This window comes from Sinohyriopsis cumingii, chromosome 10 (genome assembly GCF_028554795.1).
Source record: "Sinohyriopsis cumingii isolate HCF-2022 chromosome 10, ASM2855479v2, whole genome shotgun sequence".
In the NCBI taxonomy this organism is placed as follows: domain Eukaryota; kingdom Metazoa; phylum Mollusca; class Bivalvia; order Unionida; family Unionidae; genus Sinohyriopsis; species Sinohyriopsis cumingii.
Genome location: NC_142970.1, coordinates 85,066,050 through 85,092,001, shown reverse-complemented (window position 1 = coordinate 85,092,001; position 25,952 = coordinate 85,066,050).

The following is a 25,952-nucleotide window of genomic DNA, read 5'->3' as shown; positions in this document are numbered from 1 at the left end:
ATACCATCTCTCTCCCTCTCATTTACGTGACGTAGTTGTAAAAGACAGAATTTTCGTTTTTAGATTTGTCATTTTTAGTGATTAAGAGTGCTAGTAGATTGCGAACTTTGCGACCCAAGCAAGAGTCTCTTGTTAAATTGGGTCAAATGATTATATACCCGAGTGGGAAATTAGCGTGAGACTGACATATTGAAAGGTATTTTTATAACAGTGCGGCATGAGGAGGCTAACTTTACGCAAACAGGAAAAATGTATTGTCTTATCCGGTTTTCAGGAAGTGTTGGTATTTAAGTGGGAACTTGTTCTAACCCCGAATCGATCTTTTTGTAACAAGCTGGTTTTATTTTGGAATGAAATGTGAGTCGGTCTGCACTCTCAAAGAAAAGCCGTGTTTGGATATACGTTTCACATCAGAGATCTGTTTTTAACATGTTGATTAGGCTTGGGGAGGGTCCATATTATTGATCAAAGTTTGTTAATCGGAAAACATCAATTTGTCTTCACTGCGTGACATGACGTATTTTGTTGTGCTTGATAACAAAATGTATGTATTTGTCCTTAACACCTTAAGATCTCCATTGTAAAGTTAAAATCTCTACACAATTCCAACATACACCCAACTCTCAATATCAGTACCCAGTTATCACTAGCCACCACCTTTATGCATACTCTCCAGCACCTATTTATATACTATCCACTAGCCAATTATCTAATATCAACACTCAGTTATTTACAATCCACAAACCAGTTATATACTATCCATCACATGAATCTACTATCCAGAGATTAGTTATTAAATCTCAGTAACTAGTTATCTACTATATTGCAGCTAGCGATCAACTATCCAGCAGCCAAATGTCTATATTACCACATCCAATGATACAGTACTCATCAACCAAATATCTACAATCAACAGCAACTTATTTAATATCCTTTGCTCAGTTTATTTAATATAAAACACATTTATTTGCTACCAGCACTCATAAATTACCATCAAGGTACCCTATGATCCCCTTTATAAAGTTATAATCTATACCTGCATCTTTAATATTGCTCCCCTCCGATACTCTCCTATTTTAAAGAAAACTAATGCACAATGGGAAAAGGTATATTTAAAACAAACAAAACAAACCCCCACTTATTATTACAATATCTTATCTGTCTTCCCTTTAAAATTAATGTTCAAAAGATTTTTAAAAAAGATACCCAAAAAATCTCATTCTCTTAAGGCTGCCACGTATCTTCACAATGTCCGATATCGCTATTCTATGTCAAAGTTAGCCATAATCGACAAGAGGAGCTTAAGAAAGAAAAAAAAACAGTTGAAAAAAAAAAAAAAAAAAAAATACTGTATCGATATGGATGGCAGAGGGTGTTAGCTAGTGTTATTGTTATTTGCAGTGTCTGATTAACACATACATACCTTGAGAAGGTCGATTGTGAGCCGTAACACAGCTTCATTTTTATTAGATACACTCATCCCCAGGCAGTTGCAGCTTAACAACAGGAAGGGGAAGAATTTGTCGAAATAGGAAGTTTCAATTCACTCTGACAAAAAGCATATATTTCTGAAAGCTTAGCAGAAGCCTAAAGACCATAATGTGAACGTATTTTATAAACAAGATAAAATCGGACCATTGTTCACATTTGTCTAGACTGATTAACACAAAAATACTGACCACACATCAGGGAGCATCAGTCTAGTTGAACATTGAACACTACTGAATAATCCATTAGATTACGTGACAGCTGGTGCGTTTTAAACTTCTTAATTAACAACTGTTGAAAACAGACATAATTTCAAAATACAAAGCAATATTTGAAAACAGTACACTTCCAAAAGGTTCCTAAATGTATGATATAGACTGATTATGAATGACGAGAAAATTCAAGGCACAACTAGTAACATTTTGAACTTGAAAATAACACCCGAAAGTTTAAAAATATGGCTGGAAATCACAAGAATTTGTATGCTATTTAGGTCAAATAGTATGCCTGTTTATTCTTAGGTTATGTCAGAATTTACCATATTCCCCAGATTATGATTCTCCAGATAGTCTGAAAAAGCTTTCTTTCCTTTAGAGAATCATCTGAAATGTCTGGGGTTTCCCAAGGACATGTATATGGGTCCACACTCTATGCTCTATATGGCCTACCTGAAACTAAAACTTTAAAGTCGGATCCTTTGTCGAAGAAAACTGCAGTATATTTAACGAAATATTCATTTAGACAGGTATCTGGTATGTGAAAAAGTGTGTATGTGATTTGGATTTTTAACGTAGCTTTAACAATTTTGCAGTCATATCGCTAGGATATCTGCAGTGTGGCAGCTTATAGTGATGTCTAGCGATGGGACACAATGCCGCAGACATGTAGCATGATGTCACAACCTGTCACATTATCCTGACAACAGGCCGACCAGTCCTAACACTAACCTCTTAATGATGAGCGCATAGCGAGGCAGCTGTTATCACCATTTCTATAAGTATTTGGTATGTGACGGCTGTGGTTATAACCCGCGACCTCTCGCATCCAAGGCGGACGCTCTAACCGCTACGCCACCGGAGCAGTCTTGGGAAAATTAATGGAATATATACTTTAATGTAGGATAACGTCAATTTCTCCAAATGACTACAGCAAAACACTAAACGCATGCAATACGTCTTCTATCACTAACACAACATTTTTGAGTGTAATCATTTCCAGTAATCTATAATGGGACGATGTGGATAAAATTAATAAAGCGCAATTTTGGCCCCCAGAAGAAATATAAAAACTGAAATTTTAAAATCTCAGAGAAATTACTATAAAAACTTTCAGTAAGACCGAATATTTAATATTGCTCATTTATTTGGGACATAAATGCTTAAAAGAATATAAAAACATAGAACAGAGAAACTCTGCGTATGCTGTGTGATTTTTGGCATGACGAAAGGCTGCCCGAGATGCTCAGTACGTTTGGTCTGAGGAGTTTGGAATGAGGATACTCAAAAGTACATTGTTGTTGTATTTTGCAAACTTCTGTATCAGGAAACCATTCCTTTAAACGACAGTCTCGCAGCATATAGTCATTCCATGAATATTACGCAATTGTATACTACCCATATAAAAGTGTTCATTTTTATCCAATAAAACTTTTCAATGAAATTTGTGTCTCAATTACCTTCTAAAATCAACCGGTAGTGAGTATTACAGTTGTGCCATAGAATTGATAACTCGTGTCAAACCATAATTTTATGTCTGATTTTACATGTTATTTACAACTTCATCTCCGGTCTTTTTATAAATTTTAACACCAACATTTTAAATTTCAATGGAATTCCTTTCTTGAGCACCTTGCAAAGTCATCAGAACTGGAATATTTCATTCGTGCAATAGGAAATTTTAAATATGTCATACTATACTAACAAGCAATTATAAAATTTTCGTCCCTCACCTTGTATATCGTTTGACTTGAACATGATTAAATGTATTACATTATCATTCTGCTAAACTTAAGTCAGAATGTGTCACTAACCGTTTAGTAACAAGCAAAATGTTCACATTGCTCGAAATATCAGCCAATTGGGAAATCGAAAATGTATAGATAGATGTCTAATTAAAGTGATAATGTTTTTCTTAACGTTGACAGATACCCCATTTTCACGATACAGAAAATTTGTGGTTATCTGATTCGGCTAGAAATATTGGATTAAAGAATGCAGTATGAAAGAAATAGTTGCGTTTATGATCTAGTAATGCAAAAAAGGCTGCACTGAGACTGCATAGATTATTTGCATGAAAACTTTTAACTTACCATGATATTCCATAACATTCTTGTGGTCTTCTATATTATTCATTATTTAATACAGCGCTTGCAGAGACGAAACACTTGCTTCCAGAATGATACGATTGCTTAAGAATCAAAACAATAGTCGGTAGATGATACATATATAGAAATAAAATTTATTTCATTGCAGGATAGAAAATTACTGACGCAAAGAAATAAGAACTGAAACAAATCTCATACCTTATTATCCAAGAATAATTTAAAACAGTATTTTGATTATGCGAAAAGGGATCGACCAACAGTTTGCAATTCAGCGCTATAAAAACTCACGGCGACTATAAAAGAGTTCCTAAATATGGGTTGTTTTCAATATTTTTTTTATGACAGCAATAGTAGTTAAGTGGGCCACCATGGACAATGGGACTTAGCATTAAAAACACCCCTGGGCAACTCTAGGGACAATTGAAATTTAACATGGAGAAAAACGCTGGGCCACTTTAGGGACAATGGGAATTTAACATAGAGTTTGGGTCTGTCTAGGGACAAGGGAAATTAACATGGGAATAGAGTTTGGGTTTGTCTAGGGACAAGGGGAATTGAATATGGGATTATTATTTTTTTTTAAAGTTTTTTTAAATTTAAATTTAAATTTAAATTTAGAAAAGGGGTAGGCAATGGAAAGGCTATCTCTTTTCGAGAAATATGGCTGGCCCTGAAAAGGGCCTTTGGGTTTATGTTAATGTATTCATTAACATAAAGGGTACCGCATTGGTCTTCTTCTTGTCCTTAGGCTACGTCTCACTGTTGGTCCGTAAATCAGCACTCTTTTCAGGCATCCTTGTCTTCCTACGTAGATCCTACGTATCCACAGGCTGGTGTTTGTCCTGTGGACAACGGCCCACTTGGATCGGACATACATGGGTATGTCCGTCCGGAACATCATGGAAGACACAAGCGTAGAAGATTGCACATCGTTCCACATCTTGAAGCGACGAGAACAGGTGAATCAATGCACTGAACTGCGCTTATTTATAGGTAGAGGCAGGATTGAAACGGATTGAGTTCATTCACCAATCCAAACACGCGTTACAAAATTCAGTCAGCTCGCATCCAATCCGAAGAGAGTAGTCTGTGACGTCAGTTGGTCTATATAGATTCGCTAGCGCTTGTGTGCAGTCAATCTATGCGACAGTGATTCAACATGACGGAAACTCAGAAAACGATCCATTGGGGTGCACCAGCAGGGGAGACTGCCCAAGGGAACCCGGACTTACTTTCAGAAGAGGTACATTGGGATTTTGTGGATTTTCTTACCTCGCAAGAATTTGTTCCGGAACCTTCGTTACCTTCTTCATTACCGCAAGTGGAGAATTTTAGACAGAGACAGAAAGAAGAATTGGAGAAATTTATGCAACGACAAAAGGAAGCGGAACAATCTTTTCTCATACAGCAACAGCAACAGCAACAAGAAGAGGTAAGAAAAAAAACAACAGCAACAACAGCAAGAAGAAGTAGCAGCAAAGAAACAAGAGGGTGAAAATCAAACGGCTACGGTACTGTTGGACATTTTAGCGGAGTTAAGAAGTCTGAAACAAATGTATCAGACTTCTTTATCACGACCGAAGAGATTACGACCTTCCCGAGCTAAACACGCCAACCCTGTGACTAAGCCTGTCGTACCACCCTTAGTGATTTCAACCCAATCATCAGAAGTAGGCCTTGGCCGTGGCAAAGGCTTAAGGCAGTTAAAGTTGATTGGTTAAACTCACTCCTACACCATAAAGAAAAAAGGCCCTTTTCAGGGCCACCCACATTTCTCGAAAAGAAATACAATTTCAATTTGCCAATAACTCAAAAATAAACCCACCCATTTTATCCTTATAGTACGTGTCTGTGTATGAGTGCGTGAGTGTAGCTTCTTATTTTAAAATCAAAACTCAAAGACACTTACCTTATATCATTCATGTATTCTTTTATCCATTTTTTTACAATCCAATTCACAGTTCACCACAGAACACTTTAAAAAGTTCGTACACTTCTTCTTTTTCATTATTTAGTCTCTCTGTTTTTTTAATTTCTTCACCGTTTTTTCCTCATTTTCTTCCCTTCTTCTTTTCTTCTCCTGTTTCTTTGCCTCTTTTAAATAGAATTGTCTTCTTTCTTCCTCTTCTTCCTCTGAAGAATCCCTCTCTTCTTCCGAAGAATCCCTCTCTTCTTTTGAAGAATCCTTCTTTTCTTCTGACTCCTCTTGTTTCTTTTTTGGGCAATCTGGAGACCAATGTCCTTTTTCTTCACAATAATAACAGGTATCTTGACTTTTGTCTTTGTTAGCCCCTGTTTTTGTTCTTTTTTGACGGTCTGGACACTCTGAAGACCAATGCCCTTTCTTCTGACAGATATAGCAAGTATCTTGACTTTTATCTCGAAAGGAAGGAGAGTAGTCCGTCGGCTGGTCTGAAGAGAAATTTCTAATGACCCCTCGCAAAGCTCTGACGAAACGTTCCATCTGGGTAGTCTCTTCCATCGTTGTGCTCAGCTTGAGAGTGAAATGAATAGTGAAAGGACAAGACACACACCCTTTTTATATACGCTGGTTTGCCAAGACTATAAATTAGTCTATGGTGTTTAAACTTGAGTCATTTGACGTTTTGCACTCAAGATGAAACGATCCCAATCATTCGAGAAGAAAGAAGAAGAAGAAAGTAAGAGGCAGGAACGTGATCTATCGCCTCGTACCAGGGCTGAAATCTTGGCACAGATTCATGCCAGTGATTTTGAAGAGGACATGAGTGAACCAGAATTTGAAACCTCTAAACCAAGTTCGTCACCCTTAGTCAACCCTGAAAAATACTATTCCATTCGAGAGACGGAAAAGCGCTCCTCTAGAAAATTTAGAACCACGGCTTACACCTACACGGTGAAGTTTAAAGATTTCAAGGCCGACGTACCCTTGGAGAAAGCAGAAGGGTTCATCACCGAGATGTGGGATTCTTTGCTCACCGTTCTCAAGCGACAATGTCAACCCAAAGAAGACGATCGCTTGACACTATCCATAGATCACGACGGTTTGAAATCCCCTGTTTGGATCGAGTTTAGCAGACCTGCAGAACTAACCCCTTCCAAAATCATGGACAAGATTCAACACGTACAACAATCTAATGACCAGTTTGACATCACCGATGGTAAAGCCACACTGAAAATGGCCCACGTCTCTCTTCCTCAAGAGACAGGACGCAAAAAGATGTTATTGGTGAACGAGCTTCGCAGCATTAAGCGTAGTCTTGTCCAAATTCACAATCCTCATGACCAGATGTGTTTAGCCCGTGCCATCGTGGTGGGACGAACCTATGCCAACAAGAACGACACGACAGAATGGAAAAGAACCTGGGAGAACATTCGAAAATCGAACCGAACCAAACAACGAAACGAAGCAGAACTCCTGTTGCAACAAGCTGGCCTGTCCAAAGACACACCCTGTGGCATTCCTGAGATGCAAAAATTGCAAGATGCCCTAGCTCCACGCTACACCTTGAAAGTGCACCCTCAAGAAATGCGCGGACCTCTGTTGTTTCGAGGCCAAGACTTTAAGGACGGAAAATACATTCATGTCTATCATCACGATGACCATTACCAGTATCACTGGATTCCTGGGATACGGTTATTATTGTGAGAAATGTGATTATGGTTATAACAATCGAGAGCAACACAAGCATTGTGGATTGAAATGCCCAGGATGTTTGGCCTCTCCACCCTGTCTGAGCGAAGAACCAGTGCCTTGTTCAACTTGTCTGCGCACGTTTGTCAGCCCTGCCTGTTACCAGCAACATCTGAAGACGCAAGGTTCACAGCAGAAATGTGCTTGTCAACTCCTGAGATTGTGCCCTACGTGTAGACTAGGCATACGTACCAACAATGCCAAGGCACACGTATGTCGAGGAAAGAAAAAATGTCACATTTGTCACCACATCGTGGACTTGGAACACAAATGTTACGTGCAAAAATACCAACCCCCACCAGAGAAAGAGGACGGTCACAAGAAGAAAGGCAATTTCATCTTTTTCGATTTCGAATGCATGCAAGAGACTGGCATTCACATCCCTAATTTCTGCGTGGCTCATCGAGCGTGCGAGAAGTGCATTCAACAACCTATCTTCAGTCATTGCCCTCACTGCAGCAAGATTCCTGGAGGACGTGAAAAAATCTTTCGGGGACCAAACACGTTAGCCGATTTTGCCCAATGGGTCTTAGACCCCGTCGACAAGACGTGGAGCCAAGAGGACATCGAACGTTACGGAGATTGTCATCGTCATGCCACAGTGATGGCTCACAATTTCTCTGGATGCGATGGACAGTTTCTTTTGAGGTACTATACGGAACATGGCACCGAACGTCCTAAAGTGATTTTGAACAGAGCCAAAATCATTTTCATGCAAGTGGGACAAGTACAGTTTAAAGATTCGATGAGTTACTTGGCCATGCCTTTGAGCCGAATGCCTAAAACGTTTGGAATGACAGAAACGGCTAAAGGGTACTTTCCACACTTTTTCAATACGGAAGCCAATCAACATGCTGTTCTACCCCATTTGCCTGAGGCTCACTATTACGACCCTGACAACATGCGTACCGAACAACGAGAAGCTTTCTACGCTTGGTACCAAGCTCACGCCTCGGACCCTTTCGACTTTCAGGAAGAAATGTTAAAGTATTGTCGTTCCGACGTGGACATTTTACGGCGTTGCTGTGGAAAATTTCGAGAACTGTTCATGGAACACGGAGGGGTCGATCCTTTGAAAGAAGCTTGCACCATTGCCAAAGCGTGTTCCTTAGTGTACCGCCAACGATTCATGCCTGAAAACACCGTGGCTGTCATCAGTCCTCAAACGACCCACTATGTCAAGCGTCAATACTCGGTCAAAGCCCTACGTTGGTTACATTACTTGTGCGACAAGGAAGACAAATGGATTCAGCATGCCCGCAACGGAGGAGGCGAAAAGACCATCGGAACGTATTCGGTAGATGGCTGGGACTTAGAAAACCCCAAGATCGTGTACGAGTTTAACGGTTGCTTATTTCACGGATGTCCCGTCTGTTACCCTGACCGTGGCACTAAAAATCAGTTTTTGCAACGAACCATGGAAGACTTGTACCAGGACACTTGTCAGCGACGCCTAAAGTTAGAACAGCAAGGATACCAAGTGGTGGAAATGTGGGAACACGAGTACGATCACCGTATGAAAACCGATCCCGAGTTTAAACGCCTCGTGGAAAGTTACCAGTTCATGGACCCGCTGTACCCGAGGGATAGTTTGTACGGAGGAAGGACCAATGCCACCTGTTTGCTGTACCAAGCCGACGAAGAAAAAAGAGAAGAAATCAAATACTTGGACGTGTGTTCGCTGTATCCCTACGTGTGCAAATATTGTCGCTTTCCTGTAGGGCACCCACAATTGTTCACGGAACACATCGACCTGAAAAACATTCGACAATACGAAGGCTTGATCAAGTGTAAAGTTTTGCCTCCCACGAACCTATACCATCCCGTCTTACCTCACCATTGTCAAGGCAAACTGATGTTTCCCTTGTGCCTTACTTGTGCCGAAACGTGCAACCAGGACCAACCTTGCCATCACAGCCAGGAAGAACGTGCCTTGACGGGAACCTGGGTCAGCGTGGAATTGTTCAAAGCTCTGGACATGGGATACCAACTGTTAGAAGTGTACGAAATTTGCCACTTTCCCAAGACACAACAGTACCACAAGGGTGACCCTACTCAGAAAGGCATTTTCGCCGACTACGTGGATGCCTTTTTGAAACTGAAACAAGAAGCCAGCGGCTATCCTTCCTGGTGTCACACTCCCGAAGACCAAATACAATTCAAAGAGAAATTCAAAACGAAGGCAGGCGATCGTTTGCCAAAGTGATGTTAAATTGCTTGTGGGGTAAAATGGCACAACGACCGTGTTTGCCCAAGACGGAATATTTGACAGAACCTTCCCGCTACTTCCAGATGATTCACTACAAAACCAAATACATGAAACACGTGGACGTCGTTCGCGAGGATTTGATCTTGGTCAGTTACGAAGAAGATCTGGACTTTGTACAAGACAACCCTTTTGGAAACGTCATCATTGCGGCTTACGTGACAGCTCATGCTCGCTTAAAATTGTACGAAGCTTTAGAACTGTTAGAAGAACGCGTCCTGTACTTTGACACGGACAGTTGCATTTACATCCATCACCCGATTCAACAGCACCCTGACATCGAAGGAGACCGTTTAGGAGCCTGGACAGACGAGCATCCCGACGACAAGATTCTAAGTTTCGTCAGTGGTGGTCCCAAAAATTACGGCTACGAATACCGGGACAAACAAGGAGAAGTGCACACGACGTGCAAAATGAAAGGACTGACTCTGAATCATCGTACCAGTCGAGTGGTCAACTTTGGGGTATTGAAAGAAGCCTTGCAATCGGGAGAGGATGGAAACTTTAAAGTGACCACCTATCAACCGAACAAGATTGTACGTTTACCCACTCACCACATCGTCAGTCGACCCTTGGAAAAAGTCTATCAAATTGTATACCAGAAGCGAGTGCGACTTCCCAATCACTTCACCTTACCGTACGGTCACGTCGGTATTGGTCTGTATATGAGTTCATTGAAGTAACTTACCATGTCGTTGACGAAGAAGAAACCAGATTGGTTAGGAGTCAAATGTTGGATATCACCGAGACCAGGGTTTTGAGGCTTGGACACAAGAGGTGGCCCAGTATGCACGAGAGTTATTCAAGGAAAAAAGTTACTTTTCAACCTGTGTTAGTGACGGTGCCAGAAGAACCCGTCACCCAGGACAGGACTGTCGTGGACAGGCCTGAAAGACCCTTTCGGGAGGACACTTGTGTGACCTTACCCCTACTATAGAACTGGTTAGAACTTTACCCAAAACATGTTGTACAGACACTTGTGTTTATTCCACGTTCATGGTTATCATGTGCCTTTTATTCTTGTACTTAAGAATTTGGCTTTTATGCATTTTTGTCTTTCGTATTCATGTTTGAAACATTCAATAAACGTGTTCTGAAAAAGTATATAAACTCTTGTCTTGTTTGTTTTTCGTGTCACAAGTGACATTTCTCACACCATGGCTACCTCTGCTGTCTCTGCTCCCTCTTCCTCTACTGTCAAAGTCATCGACGAACACTTAGATCGTGCCAGTTGGGAGGCTTTGTATCTTCGCCATCCCTTTAACATGCTCATTGCTGGACCTAGCGGTTCAGGCAAAACCGAATTCGTCAAACGTTTGATCGAACATAAACATCATTTGATCGATCGACCCCCTCAACGAATCGTGTGGTGTTACAAAGAGTGGCAATCGGCGTACAGCCTCTTGCGAGAAAGTCAAGGCGATTCCATCGTGTTTGTGGAAGGCATTCCTAAAGAAGACGATGGCATCGTCTCTGACTCCCGTCTAACCCATTTGGTCATTTTCGACGACATGTTAGGAGAAGACGAAGAAGAAATTAAACTGTGGTTCACGCGCAAAGGGCATCACCGTAATGCCAGTGTCGTTTACATCACCCAAAATTTGTTTCAACAAAGTAAAGCCCATCGCACCATCAGTCTCAATGCGCATTACGTGGTCTTGTTTAAAAGCCCTCGTGATAAATCGCAAGTGCAAGTCTTAGCCAAACAGTTAGGAACGCCTTGGCTGACTCAGGCGTACGACGATGCCACTCAAACGCCACACGCCTATTTACTCGTCGATTTGAAACCTACGACTCCTGAGGATTTGCGATTTCGTACCCACTTGTTTCACCACTGGTGCCAAGACGGAGGGCCTGTCCTGTACACGTCTCCGTCCTCGACTTCATTTCTTTCCAAATAAAAAAATCTATAAAAACCTCAGACCCTTTTTCGTCTGTCTCACTCTCAGTGCGAACATGACGTCCCTTCAGTCGCATCTTCCTGTCAAATTGATTCGTGCCTTGTATGGCATCAGTCGAGAAAAAGATCCACAAACACGAGCTCGTGTCTTAGAAGTTAGTCTCAAAGAAGTCTTACGATGGCTCACGGTGACGGCACGTCAATTGCTCCAAGGAATCATTCAGATTCCTCATCAAACCAAACGCTTTTTCGATCGAAACAAAGTCGCTTTGGTCCAACTGGCCGATCTCCGCATCGACACTCAAACCAAAAAACAAATCATTTTGAAACCTGGAGGGAGCGGTACTCTAGGAGGGGTCATCATTCGCTCACTCTTAAGATGGGATCCTAATACCCCCAAAGTTATCCCCAAGACAAAAGTCCAACGAAGCCCCAAGAAGAAAAAGACCAGGTCCCCAAGGAGAACTTCTCCAGTGGCAGGACCCTCCTCTGACCAGACACCACCACCACCCCGGAAAAAGAAAAGAAGCCCCCAGAAAAAGAAAAGTCCACAGAAAACTAGTCGCAAGAGAGGCACTTCGGCCAGGACGCAACCTTACACTCGCAAACCACGACCTGCCACGGCGGTGACTGCGTCTCCGGCAGCTTCACGTTTGTCCACTTCTCCGTTAATGACACCCAGAACTGATGAGTACTTGGAGACGTTGATCACACCAAGAACTTCTCCGTTGATGACCCCCAAAAGAACTTCCCCAGTGGCAGGACCTTCCAATTTAGTGGCAGTGGCTGCTGCTCACAAAGTACCTTCTCCCAAAATCAAAGTTCAAGAAAGATCGGGCATGTTACAAAGTTTACTGGATTTGTCCAAGCAAGAACTGGCTCGATTTAGTCCGTTACGTACCCCTGCACGACGTGTCATGCCTGTCCCCAAACTGATACGACGTCAAGACAATCAGTGGCGACGCGTTCCAGTATAAAAAAGGTCTGTGACCAAGTCGGGTATCAGTGTTTTTTTGGTGCTCCTGAAGACTCAAAGATGTCACCCTCCAGAAAACCCCAAGGAGAGAAAAGGAAAGGACTGCCACCACGTTTAGCCAAACATGGGGACATGTTATCTGTCCTGTCCAAAGCTTCTCCACCCCTACGAAAAAAACTCATTCAAACAGCCTCCAAAGAGGTCATCGATACCGTGTTCGAATGTTGTTTGAACGTTTTGAAAGGTACGATCCCTTTGTCCAAACACCAGAAACAATGCTTAAGCAAACATCGTCACGTTCTTCGCCAAATGGTTCGAAAGAAAATTCCCATTCGTCAAAAAAAGAAGATGTTAGTGCAACGTGGAGGTATTTTACCTCTCTTGTTAGGCCCCATACTGAAAGGAGTCTTGGGAACCATGTTGGGAGGACTGGTGGGAGCAAGATAAAAAGGCCTTCGGAAGTCCCAAGATCTCAGAATCGACCCCTGACAACCCCATGGAAGGACGAAAACTAGCTTTAGTGCCTTACAAACGATGGATGGAATACCATCGGTGGCAAGAACAACACACCCCGCATTTACCTCCCAATCCCCATTTGAGCGAGATGTCGCAGTTACAACACGAATTGCAGTCCTTGATGGATCGCCAAGATTTGTCCGAAACAGAAAAATCGCAAAAGTACGGTCAACTCTTGCAACGACTTCAACTCTTTCACCAGAGAGCTTTAGACGAAACAGCTCTACCCACTCTGAAAGATTTTAAGACATTGATGAAAAGTCCAGCACCATCACCAGTACCAGTACCAGTACCAGTACCACCAGTACCCGTGACCAAGACAGAAAAAGGAGAAGAAGAGGAAGGGTTTCAAACTCCACCAGAAAAAGTACGCAAGTTAACAACACCACCTACCTCCAGAATTGGATGGATTAAAAAGATGATAGCCACCCCTTCTTCATCACAAGAGAAAAAGAAAGTGAAGACAGAAGTGAAGACAGAAGTGAAACAAGAACCGATATCCCCCGCTCAGACATCCTTCTCCTCTTTGACACCTATTGCTGGCCGCACACGCAAAGCATTGCAATCCAAGAAAATACCCCAAGAGAAAAAGAGTAGCATCCTCCAAGAGTGGGTGTCTTATTAACACACCAAACAACACAAAAAAAATGGAAAAAGTCTTAGCCAGCATTTACTACGATCCCTCCCATCCTGCAGGTTACGCAGGAGTTCAAAAATTTTATCGTGCTGCCAAAACTCGACTGAAAAGTCTCCGTTTACCTCAAGTGCAACGATGGTTACAAGAACAAGCTACCTACACTTTACACAAACCCATTCGACGCAAGTTTGCCAGAAGTCGCACCCGAGTGGAAGGCATCGATCATCAATGGCAAGCCGATTTAGCCGATGTCTCTCATTTGGCCAGCTACAATCGTGGCTACAAATATTTGTTTTGTGTCATCGACGTCTTTTCCAAATTTGCCTGGGTCGTGCCCTTGACTTCCAAATCGAGCAGCGAGTTAGTGCGAGCCCTGCAACGGGTGTTGAAACAAAGCGGTCGTCACCCTCTTCGATGGCAAACGGACAAAGGTACCGAATTTCTGAACCAAGCTTTCCAAAAAGAATTAAAGAAACGTGACATTCATTTTTTTACCACCGAGAATCCCGAAACCAAAGCCAGCATCGTGGAACGTTTTCAACGCACTTTGAAAGAACGCATGTGGAAATATTTTACGCATCACCACACTCTGAAGTACATCGACATCTTACCGCACCTGGTGCAAGCGTACAACCAATCTTACCATCGAAGCATCGGACGTGCCCCGCAAGACGTGACTCCCGACAACGAAGTGTTGGTGTTTGAGCGTCTGTTTGGTACGTCCCCGACGAGGGCTGTCCCCGAGAAAAGTGGAATGTTGGTCGTAGGAGATTGGGTGCGCATTGGCAAAACCAAACGCACTTTCGACAAAGGTTACTTACCTAACTGGACGACCGAATTGTTTCGTGTCACTGGACGAGTGCATGGCCGTCATCCTACCGTCTATAAATTGGAAGACATGAACGGAGAAGTGCTCAAAGGAACGTTTTATTTGCCCGAGTTACAACGTGTCACCAAAAAAGAAGACGACGTGTACGACATCGAAAGCATTCTAGAACGCAGAACCCGTAAAGTGGGCAAACGACGTGTCAAAGAAGTCAAAGTACGTTGGAAAGGATATCCACCCAGTTTCGATTCTTGGATCGACGCTTCGCAAGTCATCGACTATAAAAAGAATTGACCATCATGCCCTTTCACACAGCAGACGCAGCTACGTCGACCACTCCTCCTTCACCTAGTTCTTCTGTGCAAGATTTACAAAAACAATCCTTGTGGGTGTGGTGTGGAGAACGTGTGCCTAAAACGCAAATCGTCTTTTTCTGCCAAATCTTCGTGGTGTATTGTGTCATCGGGGCAGCCATCGCCAATTTGAGTTTGCAACAAGGAGACAAACAATTGTGGACCATTTTATTGAGCAGTTGCATCGGTTACCTGCTTCCTAATCCCTCCCTGAAATTCACCTCGAACGGGAACCCCGGGAACCTTGTGTCCAGTGCCAGTGCCAGTCACCACTTCAATCACAACCAGAACCCCATTTTAGACGGAGACACGCCTCTGACGTCCAGTAACCCCTCGGACAGCCACAGAACTCTGGAATTATGAGTCACCAAAACCAATTTTACTTAACTTTACCCAGTGACAGTTCCATGGAGGTGTTTCCCAAGAACACGTTGTGCTGTTACACGGCCAAATTACCTCAAGCCATCCAGTTAGATCACGAAGCCCATTGGGAAGTGGCTTTAGTAGAAATGATTCACCCGACCCAAGTCCTCAATGTCCTTCCCAATCAAAATTTTTTTGATGTGGAAGTTCATGACGAGCAAATGCAACAGTGGATGGATAGCAATGTCAAATATGACAAGAAAACCCGTACACAAAAGTATCACTTGTTCATTTCCCCAGGCTATTATTTTAGTGGTCAACATTTGGTCAGCACCATAGCCTCCAGGTTTAATGTCGTGTTTCTGAAAGCTTTGGAGCATGTCAACAAAAGTGTCACCATGGAGTACCACAAAGCAGCTCCTCGCTTCTTGATGAAATTTGAACGGAGTAAAATCGTGTCCTTTTTATTTTGTCCTGAATTGTTTGACATGTTGGGCGGAGACATGGACATGAGAAAGACCATGCTCAAGAAAAACGAATTACCCATCGTTTACGACAACGAGTCTTTTAGCAAGTTATTTCGTGCCCCGGTAGAACTGAACCAAGGACTGAATTTGATGTTCGTGTATTCCGATGTGGTGGAGTACAACGTGGTGGGACACACCTCCGTACCGTTACTGCGTGTCATTCCTTTCAAAGTGGATTCTGCCACGAACACTGACGAGGAAGGTGGAAACACTTACCACGTCCACCGGGAATTTGTCCATCCTCACTATTTGCCGGTCAGCAAGTCGTATTTGGACACGGTCAACATTGCTATAAAAGGAGATTTGGGACAAAATATTCCATTCACCAAAGGAAAAGTCACGGTGAAACTCCATTTTCGAAAACGGTTCTCTCACGACTCTTAAGTCATGTATCCAGTGTACCGAGGGGTTGCTCGACAGCGAAGACACGGCTTAGGAGACATGTTAAAATCGGCCTTTCGTTCGGTGGCCCCGGTGTTGAAACCGATGGTGACACGCGGATTGCACGCCTTGAAAGATGCGGCACTGACGCAAGGCAAAGAATTTCTCCAAAATGTCATCATCGACAAACAAAACCCTAAAGAAGCCTTCATGAGGGCAGGCAAAAATGTCTTGCTGCAAACGGGCAAAGACATTTTAGGCCAACGAGAAACACCTATAAATGCCCTGCACGCTACCGAGTCAGGCATTCAGCAAGGACAAGGCAGAAAGAGACGACGAAGAAAACACCCTTTCACCAGACTTTAAGCGAGAAAGGCCAAGAAAAGAAGAACCGTTCGAGACTTAGACGTTTTCGATTATTGAGAAAAGAGACAAAATAATGATGCACCGAGAATCTTGCGCTTGTTCCAAGACGGAACTGGATCTGTTTGCCATGCCCCCTACCATGATGACCATGCAAGAATCCCAGTGGGTGGAATTTCACCCCGTCTCCTCACTGACCGATTCCGCTCCCATCGAGTTTGAAATCAAAGGACAGCCCGAAGATTACATCGATCTGAATAGCAGTTACTTGTACCTGAAAGTCAAAATTCTAGATAAGACTGGAGGTACTATAGACGATGAAGCAGTAGCTCCCGTCAACAATTTCATGCATTCCTTGTTCAGTGGAGTGGACTTGTACTTGAATAACAAACTGGTCAGTAGCAGCATGGATACTTACCCTTATCGTGCCTACCTGGAAAATCTCTTGACGTACGGAATAGATGCCAAGAACACTCATCTCAATGCCTGTGTGGTATGGGAAGCTGACGAACCTACCAAGTTTGAAATATTGGAAACTGATGAAAAGAAAGACAACAATGATGGATTTGTAGAACGAAGAAAGAGAATCACGGGAGCCAACACAAGTTTAGAACTGATGGATCGTTTGCATTTGGACATGTGGTTGCAAGAAAAGTATTTGCTGAACGGGGTGGATGTCCGCCTGAGACTGAATCGTAGCAGTGCCGCTTTCCATTTGATGGCTGATAGTGACGGTTACAAAACCAAATTCCTAGAAGCCAGACTCTACGTACGCCGTGTGGAAGTGTTACCTAAAGTGGGAAACGACATCAGTCAGACGTTGAGCAGAACGACCGCCAAGTATCCCATACGACGCGTGGAAGTGAAAACCTTCACCATTCCCAAGGGACAGCGATCCATGATCGAAGATCATCTGTTCCAAGGACAGTTACCCAAACGTTTGATCGTTGGTATCGTCGAGAATACAGCCTTCAACGGAGCTGCCGAAAAAAATCCTTTCTACTTTCAACACTTTGGCGTGTCCAAAATCGAAGTCAGTCGCGATGGCAAGACCTTGTGTACCCGACCTTTCGAACCTGACTTTACCAAGAAGAATTACTTGAGATCGTACTTGTCCCTGTACGAAGCCACCGGACAGTTAGGAACCAATACCAGTCACGGCATTACGTACGAGGATTATGCAGGAGGCTACGCTTTGTGGGCTTTCGATTTCACTCCAGACCAAGGCAGCGACGAGGGACATTTCCACCCTATAAAATCCGGCCAGATTCGTGTGGAAATTCAGTTTAAAGACCGAGACCCTGATGAAACGGTGAACGTCATCCTGTATGCAGAATTCGATAATACCATAGAAATCAACAGTTTGAGAGAAGTCATCCTAGATTACTAGAAACCATGGAAGACTGTTATCCCTCTTTACCTAGTGGAGAAACTTTAAAGATGGAATGTGATGAGACTGTGGAAAAAAATGTTGTGTTTTGAAAAAAATTGTTTGATGTTATGATGTTGGATTATTGTTAAAAATGTTAGAGTTGTTGTTTAGTGTTAAGTGATTTTTGAATAAAAAATGTTGTGTTTTGAAAAAATGCCTTTGTCTTTTGTTTAGCTATAAGAATGTTGGATTGATGCTCTTTCATTTCTTACTATCCCTCTCATGACACTCACTAAACGTTGCGACTCAAACACCGTGTGGGGGATGTTTTCCTTCACGTCCGCGCTTTGACTTTAAGAACCGGGTTGTTTCCAGTCTAACCATCCATTGTCGACTCATCCTCCTAAGAAGATGTGCTCCAAACTAGCTAAACTCAACGAAGCCTACGTGAATTTGCATAGGGTCAGACACAGTCTGATACCGAAGCCAGAAGAAATAGAGAATGTGAGAATGTTAAAAATCACTGAAGACCTGATAGAAGAGCTCTTCAGAGAAGAAATGAACAGGGAGAAAGAAGAATGGACAGAGAAGTACAGACTTCAGAGACAGCAGCAACAGCAGCAACAACAGCAGCAGCAGCAGCAACCTGAACCTGACAGAGGCTTTGTCGATTGCCGTATCGACACCAAAGAGTTCTTCTTTTCTTTCCGAAGAAGCAGACCTATCGCCAGAAAGTCTATCCTCAGAGGACATCGCATTCTTAGAAACTAAAAAAAGAATGCCATAGCAAACAAAAAAAAAAACAGCCCTTTTCAGGGCTACCCCAATACTCTAGAAAAGAAATAACGATCGATTTGCCAATGTGTGTAGGTAGAGTAGTGTGAAAATAAACACTAACTCTTTTTTAAAAAATGTGAGGGTATGTGTTTGTGTGTTAGTAAGTGCTTAAGTAAGTTGGTATGAATAGCAGATTAAAATCATGTTTTTTTGGTGTTTGAGGTGTATATTTGGAGTTAGATTGGATTGCTTTGCGTATGTGGATAGTCTATTGAAGTGATTTATAAAAAATTTTAAAATAGTGATGGGTAGCATAAAAAAGTGAGTGAGTGTTTCTTTTAGGTCCGCGCGTTGTTGTTTTTGGTCATGATGTAGGTAACATCAATTTTATGTTTTTTTAGGGGGATGTTTTCCTTCACGTCCGCGCTTTCACTATAAATTGAAACTCGCTGGGCAGTCTAGCTACCCTTGTTGATTGATCAACACCAAAAATGAACACGAGACTGTCTAAACTGTTGGAACTTCATGTGCATCTGGAATATGCCAGGCGCCTGTTGAATGAACTGGCCGCGGAAGCCATTGTGGAGGAGGGAAGGATAAGAGAGGAGGAGGAAAGAAGAAAAAAAGAAGAGGAGGAGAGAAGATATAAAGAAGAAGAAGAAGAGGAAAGAAGATACAAAGAGGAGGTGAGAAGAAACAAAGAAGAGGAGGAGGAGAAGGAAAAGAAGAGAAGAAGAATAAATTTCAGAATCCCAGAGAGCGAAAATTGGGATTCTGAAGCGACATATCCTGCCTCTGCTCTCTCCCCCAAAAAAGTAAAAAGTAACTGGGGGATAAGATGTGTATGTGGCGCCAGGCCTGGAAGGTGCCACCATTAACCAGGTGTCCATGAAGTTCCAAAAAAACAGCCCTTTTCAGGGCTACCCAATACTCTAGAAAAGAAATAACCATCAATTTGCCAATGTGTAGGTAGAGTAGTGTGAATATAAACACTAACTCTTTTTTAAGATAGTGTGAGGGCATGTGTTTGTGTGTTTGTGTTTGTGTGTTTGTGTTTGTACCCGCTCACGTACGATTGTGTGGATAGTAGATTATGGATTTGTTTATCGTTTCTTAGCGTATGTGTTTGTGTATTTGTGTTTTTGTGTTTGTGTTTGTACCCGCTCACGTACAATTGTGTGGATAGTAGATTATGGATTTGTTTATTGTTTCTTAGTGTATGTGTTTGTGTGTTTGTGTTTGTGTGTTTGTGTTTGTACCCGCTCACGTACGATTGTGTGGATAGTAGATTATGGATTTGTTTATCGTTTCTTAGCGTATGTGTTTGTGTATTTGTGTTTGTGTGTTTGTGTTTGTGTGTTTGTGTTTGTACCCGCTCACGTACAATTGTGTGGATAGTAGATTATGGATTTATTTATTGTTTCTTAGCGTATGTGTTTGTGTGTTTGTGTTTGTACCCGCTCACGTACGATTGTGTGGATAGTAGATTATGGATTTGTTTATTGTTTCTTAGCGTATGTGTTTGTGTGTTTGTGTTTGTGTCTTTGTGTTTGTACCCGCTCACGTACGATTGTGTGGATAGTAGATTATGGATTTGTTTATCGTTTCTTAGCGTATGTGTTTGTGTATTTGTGTTTGTGTGTTTGTGTTTGTGTGTTTGTGTTTGTACCCGCTCACGTACAATTGTGTGGATAGTAGATTATGGATTTGTTTATTGTTTCTTAGCGTATGTGTTTGTGTGTTTGTGTTTGTGTGTTTGTGTTTGTACCCGCTCACGTACGATTGTGTGGATAGTAGATTATGGATTTGTTTATCGTTTCTTAGCGTATGTGTTTGTGTATTTGTGTTTGTGTGTTTGTGTTTGTGTGTTTGTGTTTGTACCCGCTCACGTACAATTGTGTGGATAGTAGATTATGGATTTGTTTATTGTTTCTTAGCGTATGTGTTTGTGTGTTTGTGTTTGTGTGTTTGTGTTTGTACCCGCTCACGTACGATTGTGTGGATAGTAGATTATGGATTTGTTTATTGTTTCTTAGCGTATGTGTTTGTGTGTTTGTGTTTGTGTGTTTGTGTTTGTACCCGCTCACGTACGATTGTGTGGATAGTAGATTATGGATTTGTTTATTGTTTCTTAGCGTATGTGTTTGTGTATTTGTGTTTGTGTGTTTGTGTTTGTGTGTTTGTGTTTGTACCCGCTCACGTACGATTGTGTGGATAGTAGATTATGGATTTGTTTATTGTTTCTTAGCGTATGTGTTTGTGTATTTGTGTTTGTGTGTTTGTGTTTGTGTGTTTGTGTTTGTACCCGCTCATTGAGTCATCCACCCTTGTGTCTTCCATGATGTTTAGGACGGACATGCTCATGTATGTCAGGTCCAAGTGGACTGTTGTTGATAGGACAGATACTAGTCAATGGATGAGGAGAGTTTACATAGAAAGACAAGGATGTCTCAAGAGGGTACTTGTGTATGGACCGGTAGTTAGAAGGAGTTTAAGAAGAAGAAGAAGAAGATGTGACAGATGCCAGCTATGTTAATATTAATATTAACATAAACCCAAAGGCCCTTTTCAGGGCCAGCCATATTTCTCGAAAAGAGATAGCCTTTCCCTTGCCTACCCCTTTTCTAAATTTAAATTTAAATTTAAATTTAAAAAAACTTTAAAAAAAAAAAAATCCCATATTCAATTCCCCTTGTCCCTAGACAAACCCAAACTCTATTCCCATGTTAATTTCCCTTGTCCCTAGACAGACCCAAACTCTATGTTAAATTCCCATTCTCCCTAAAGTGGCCCAGCGTTTTTCTCCATGTTAAATTTCAATTGTCCCTAGAGTTGCCCAGGGGTGTTTTTAATGCTAAGTCCCATTGTCCCTATGGTGGCCCACTTAACTACTAGCAATGGCTCAATAGCTTGCTACAGCAACCAAAGCAAAACTTAATTAGTAACATGGTATACATATTTAAGTATATAGTTATCTACTGTACAGAAGCATCACAAATATGCAACGTTTATAATGAAATAAGATCAAAAAGACTGATTTCATACAAATTGAAAAACAAAGTCGGTAACAGTTTCTTTAAGAATGTGTAATCTGTGTTAGACACAAAAATGATCATGCAGATTATACCGTCAAAATGCAAGCGGAATAGATACAGTCGTCGGTTTAAATTGTTAAGTAAATAAATAATTCGAGAGATTTAACCAAACCATTTATACTGACTACAAAGATAGAAAGAAGCTTTACTTTGGAATATAATGTTTTAGCATAATCACTGACGTATATATATATATATATATATATATATATATATATATATATATATATATATATATATATATATATATATATATATATATATATATATATATATATATATATATATAATTAAATTACAGGTTTTTTTAAACACCAAACACCTATCCTATTTTGCAATATTTCATTTAACAAATGAGTGCGATATATGCGTGGCAGAAATACTTTATGCAAAGTTCCTAACAGTCAACAATTAATGGGTAAATAATGGAATCAATCATATGACAAATGTAATGTGAAATTTAACGCAGATACCAAATACCACAAAGCATTCATAATTGTTCAATTTATGCAAATAACTTTGTCATCAGGATGCTTTTAAAAATTAATGTAGACGAAGAGATAAAACCATAAGGAACAATAAATTTCATATAGTAAGCACGTTCATGGAGGAAGAACAAAACATAAGTGTTAGACTTACAAAGCTTTACATATACTAAACGATCTAAAGAACAACTATTAACCTCATTAATAACGAAACTTTACAGAGACACGGAAGTATTTTTGAGAAATGACATATATATTTTCTGAGGAATTTAGAAACGTCTGTGCCAACAGACCATTATCTACAATACGTGTTTATATTTTGCACTCGTTACAAAGTTTCTTCAATCCATACAAAAACTCATTAATGATTTCAGATCTATATCAAATTGTGCCACGCCTGTTGTTGGCCTTGCGGCCTGTACTTCTTATATCGAGTCCAATGAGCGGTATCAATCTAACTTTCGTCCTCAAAAATTTATATGTTTTTGTGGAGTAATTGTAAAATGACCTTCTGAAGTTTATATGATCTTCAAGTTGTGCCATAAATTTAATCAATTACAAATATAGGCGCGTACACGCATCAAATTATCATTAGGTGTGTACCTGCATCAAATACGCTATGTATTCCATCATAATACTGCACTTTTCACAACCATCCTTTCATCTAGACTGGTGAGGATTATTTCAGTGTTACCATAATTAAATCTTAGCTGTAGATTTATAGTTTGTTACATCTTTGCATTATACTGCATATGCTTAAAAACCAACCAATCAAATTTTGTATTTAATGAAATTGTAATCTAGATAACAACTCAGTTTGATCCAACTTTTATTTCTAATAGACTTAAAAACAAATTGACATCGTGTACCAGCATAGTTTGACAATTAATGTCATTACTGAATATTTTGGAGAAGCCCGAATTTATTTATCAGACATGCAAGTCTTATATTCCCTGTAACACTGCATTTGTAATTAAAAACTAAAGTGCCACATGGAATAGAAAACAAGGAAATGATGGGTGTGAACGTCACAATAAGGGATCATACTTACGGCACATTCCACAAAGTCGTGGACACGTAGACTGGACAACCGACAGATCTGTGCACAAGCTAGGTTTTGGACACGCGATTGAGTCAATATCATTACATTTCTGGCCGGGAGTGAATATCGCAGGATGCATTCTTGGTATAAGGGACAACGTAATTATATTATTAAAAGCATATTTTGATACCTTCCTGACGCATAGAATGTACTTCTCATTGGACATAATACAATAAGAAAGTTAAAGTTCTAATTCATTATTGGCAGAAGCACTCATCAATTTTTTGTAAGATCGTAACAAATACTAGTACATGTATTCTGTATATTCATATTGGCAAGAGCGATCGAAATAAGCATTCGAAATAATAATAATAATAATAATAATAATAATAATAATAATAATGCATTTCAGGACCCGTGTCAAAAGAAGTGTCAGTAATAGCATAGGTGCATATGATCTCTTTACAGAAATTTGATTGTTGGCACAATTAAATGCATTTTGTGTACCAAAATCATCCTATGGTCTATAAATTAAAGTTACTATTTGCATGCATGTCATGATACCATAGAAGAAGATTTACTTTCAAAACTATGTATGTCATTCTTTTTTAGAGCAGCATTATTTTGAATATACTTTGGTAACTATTTCTGATGTGCTAATAGCAGATATGAGTATGAAAAGATTTTGAATATACGTTGGTAACTATTTCTGATATGCTAACATCAGATATGAGTAAGATTTTGAATATACATTGGTAACTATTTCTGATATTCTAATATCAGATGTGAGTATGATAAGATTTTGAATATACGTTGGTAACAATTTCTGATATGCTAATATCAGATGTGAATATGATACGATATGAGTATACAAGCAGAAAACATAAAAAAGACAATGTAGAGAAAAGAAATCGACTTTGACTTGATTTAAAAAAGAAAAGAGAATACAATTTTCTTCCTATATTTCGAAACCTTTCAGATTTAAAATGGAGTTGATGAGTTGTACATACAAACATATTCAATAATTGTGAATCTTTCTCCCTAAGAAAATGTATTTTGCCATTTCTAAATGAGAAACAAAAGAAACGTTCAGCAGACGTTTACAAATATAATCATGCTGAGGGTCATTGTCATTGCCAAAACGTTTGGGACAATGCTAAAAACTCCTACGGCACGATCAGGTCTCACTAACATTACAAGAATAATACAAAGAATTATTCAAAAGTATTTATTAGTTCAAAATAAAAATCAACAAAAATAAGATAGTAAACTGCTTCCTGAAAATGTGAGACACCACACAAATAATTTGTCTGTGTCAAACCTTAAACAAGTTTGAGACAGCAATGTCTCAAACAAACCGGTGCTATTTGGTTTTGGGGTTTGGACGGAACAACAAGCTATGTAGGTTGTTTAATGCCTAGGCAATTGGAATAAAGTGTTTTGCCCCAGGATGCATCAAGGTAGTCAACTCTTCTTGATCGAAGAGTAGCATTCAAACCCTCATCATTCGTTGAAGGGCCCAGCACGCTAACCACTGAACCACGGCAGCCTCTGCCTCCATTAGTTGGTTGTTGCAAGATGCTGAACAGCACACTGGGTCTGTTATACATCTACAAATCCGGGCAGCTGTTGGGCGTGATCTGCGTTGCAATCCGGTCCACAATGGATGATTTTTCGGACACACATAGATACAAATAGAGCATAGCTTATCAAACAGGAAGAGAATCAACATTAATCTCATGTTTATGGTTGCTTGTGTGTTCTACAAAGCCACGCTTCGTCTCATTTAGTATTGTTATCTATAAATCCAAAAATACCTAGCCATATGCACTTCACGACTCTCCCTTCTAAATGTTTACCGATAATGTGGTCACAAACGTTATCTCTCGAAGTCACGTAGGACATATCGGTCTTCTACTGGAATATGCTAGTGTTATCGTGATGATATCGATACAATATTTTGTTCCAGTTTCATTACTTGTACTGTCATATTCGCAAAATACAACTTGTCCAACACCTGAATCTATTACTATTTCTTTCACAACATAGGGTGAAATGATAACAAATTGATCAATAAGCGTTTTATACATCAAAGTAATTTCTGATCAATAAATTTACCGTAAAAATAGCATGTATATGTTATATTATTTTTCTACCTCTATATATGATCTATTATCACGTGTTCCAATTATAGTATATATTCCTGTACATGTTTATGGTCGATTAGTTCAGGTATGTTACATGTTCTTTCTTTGTAAAGCATTGACGTCACAACATTGACACATCTTGAACTATTTGAACTTGTTTAGGCAAGTCAATAATCGACCTAACCAGCCTTGTTTCTCACAAATCGTTTTGAAAAGATATAACATCACCGGCAGAACAATATGTTTATTCCTCCATCAACTATTCTGACCGGCACGCATAGCCTATCTTGCACTGAGAAATGGCATTACACCTGAAACAATAACAATCTCTCTCTAGTAATGTACAGAATTTTCTATTTCTAAATATGCAACTGATTTCAATGTAAACGTATTGTACTGGAGACACGTAGTTATGAGTTCATACCTGTAGAGCCTTTTTGCA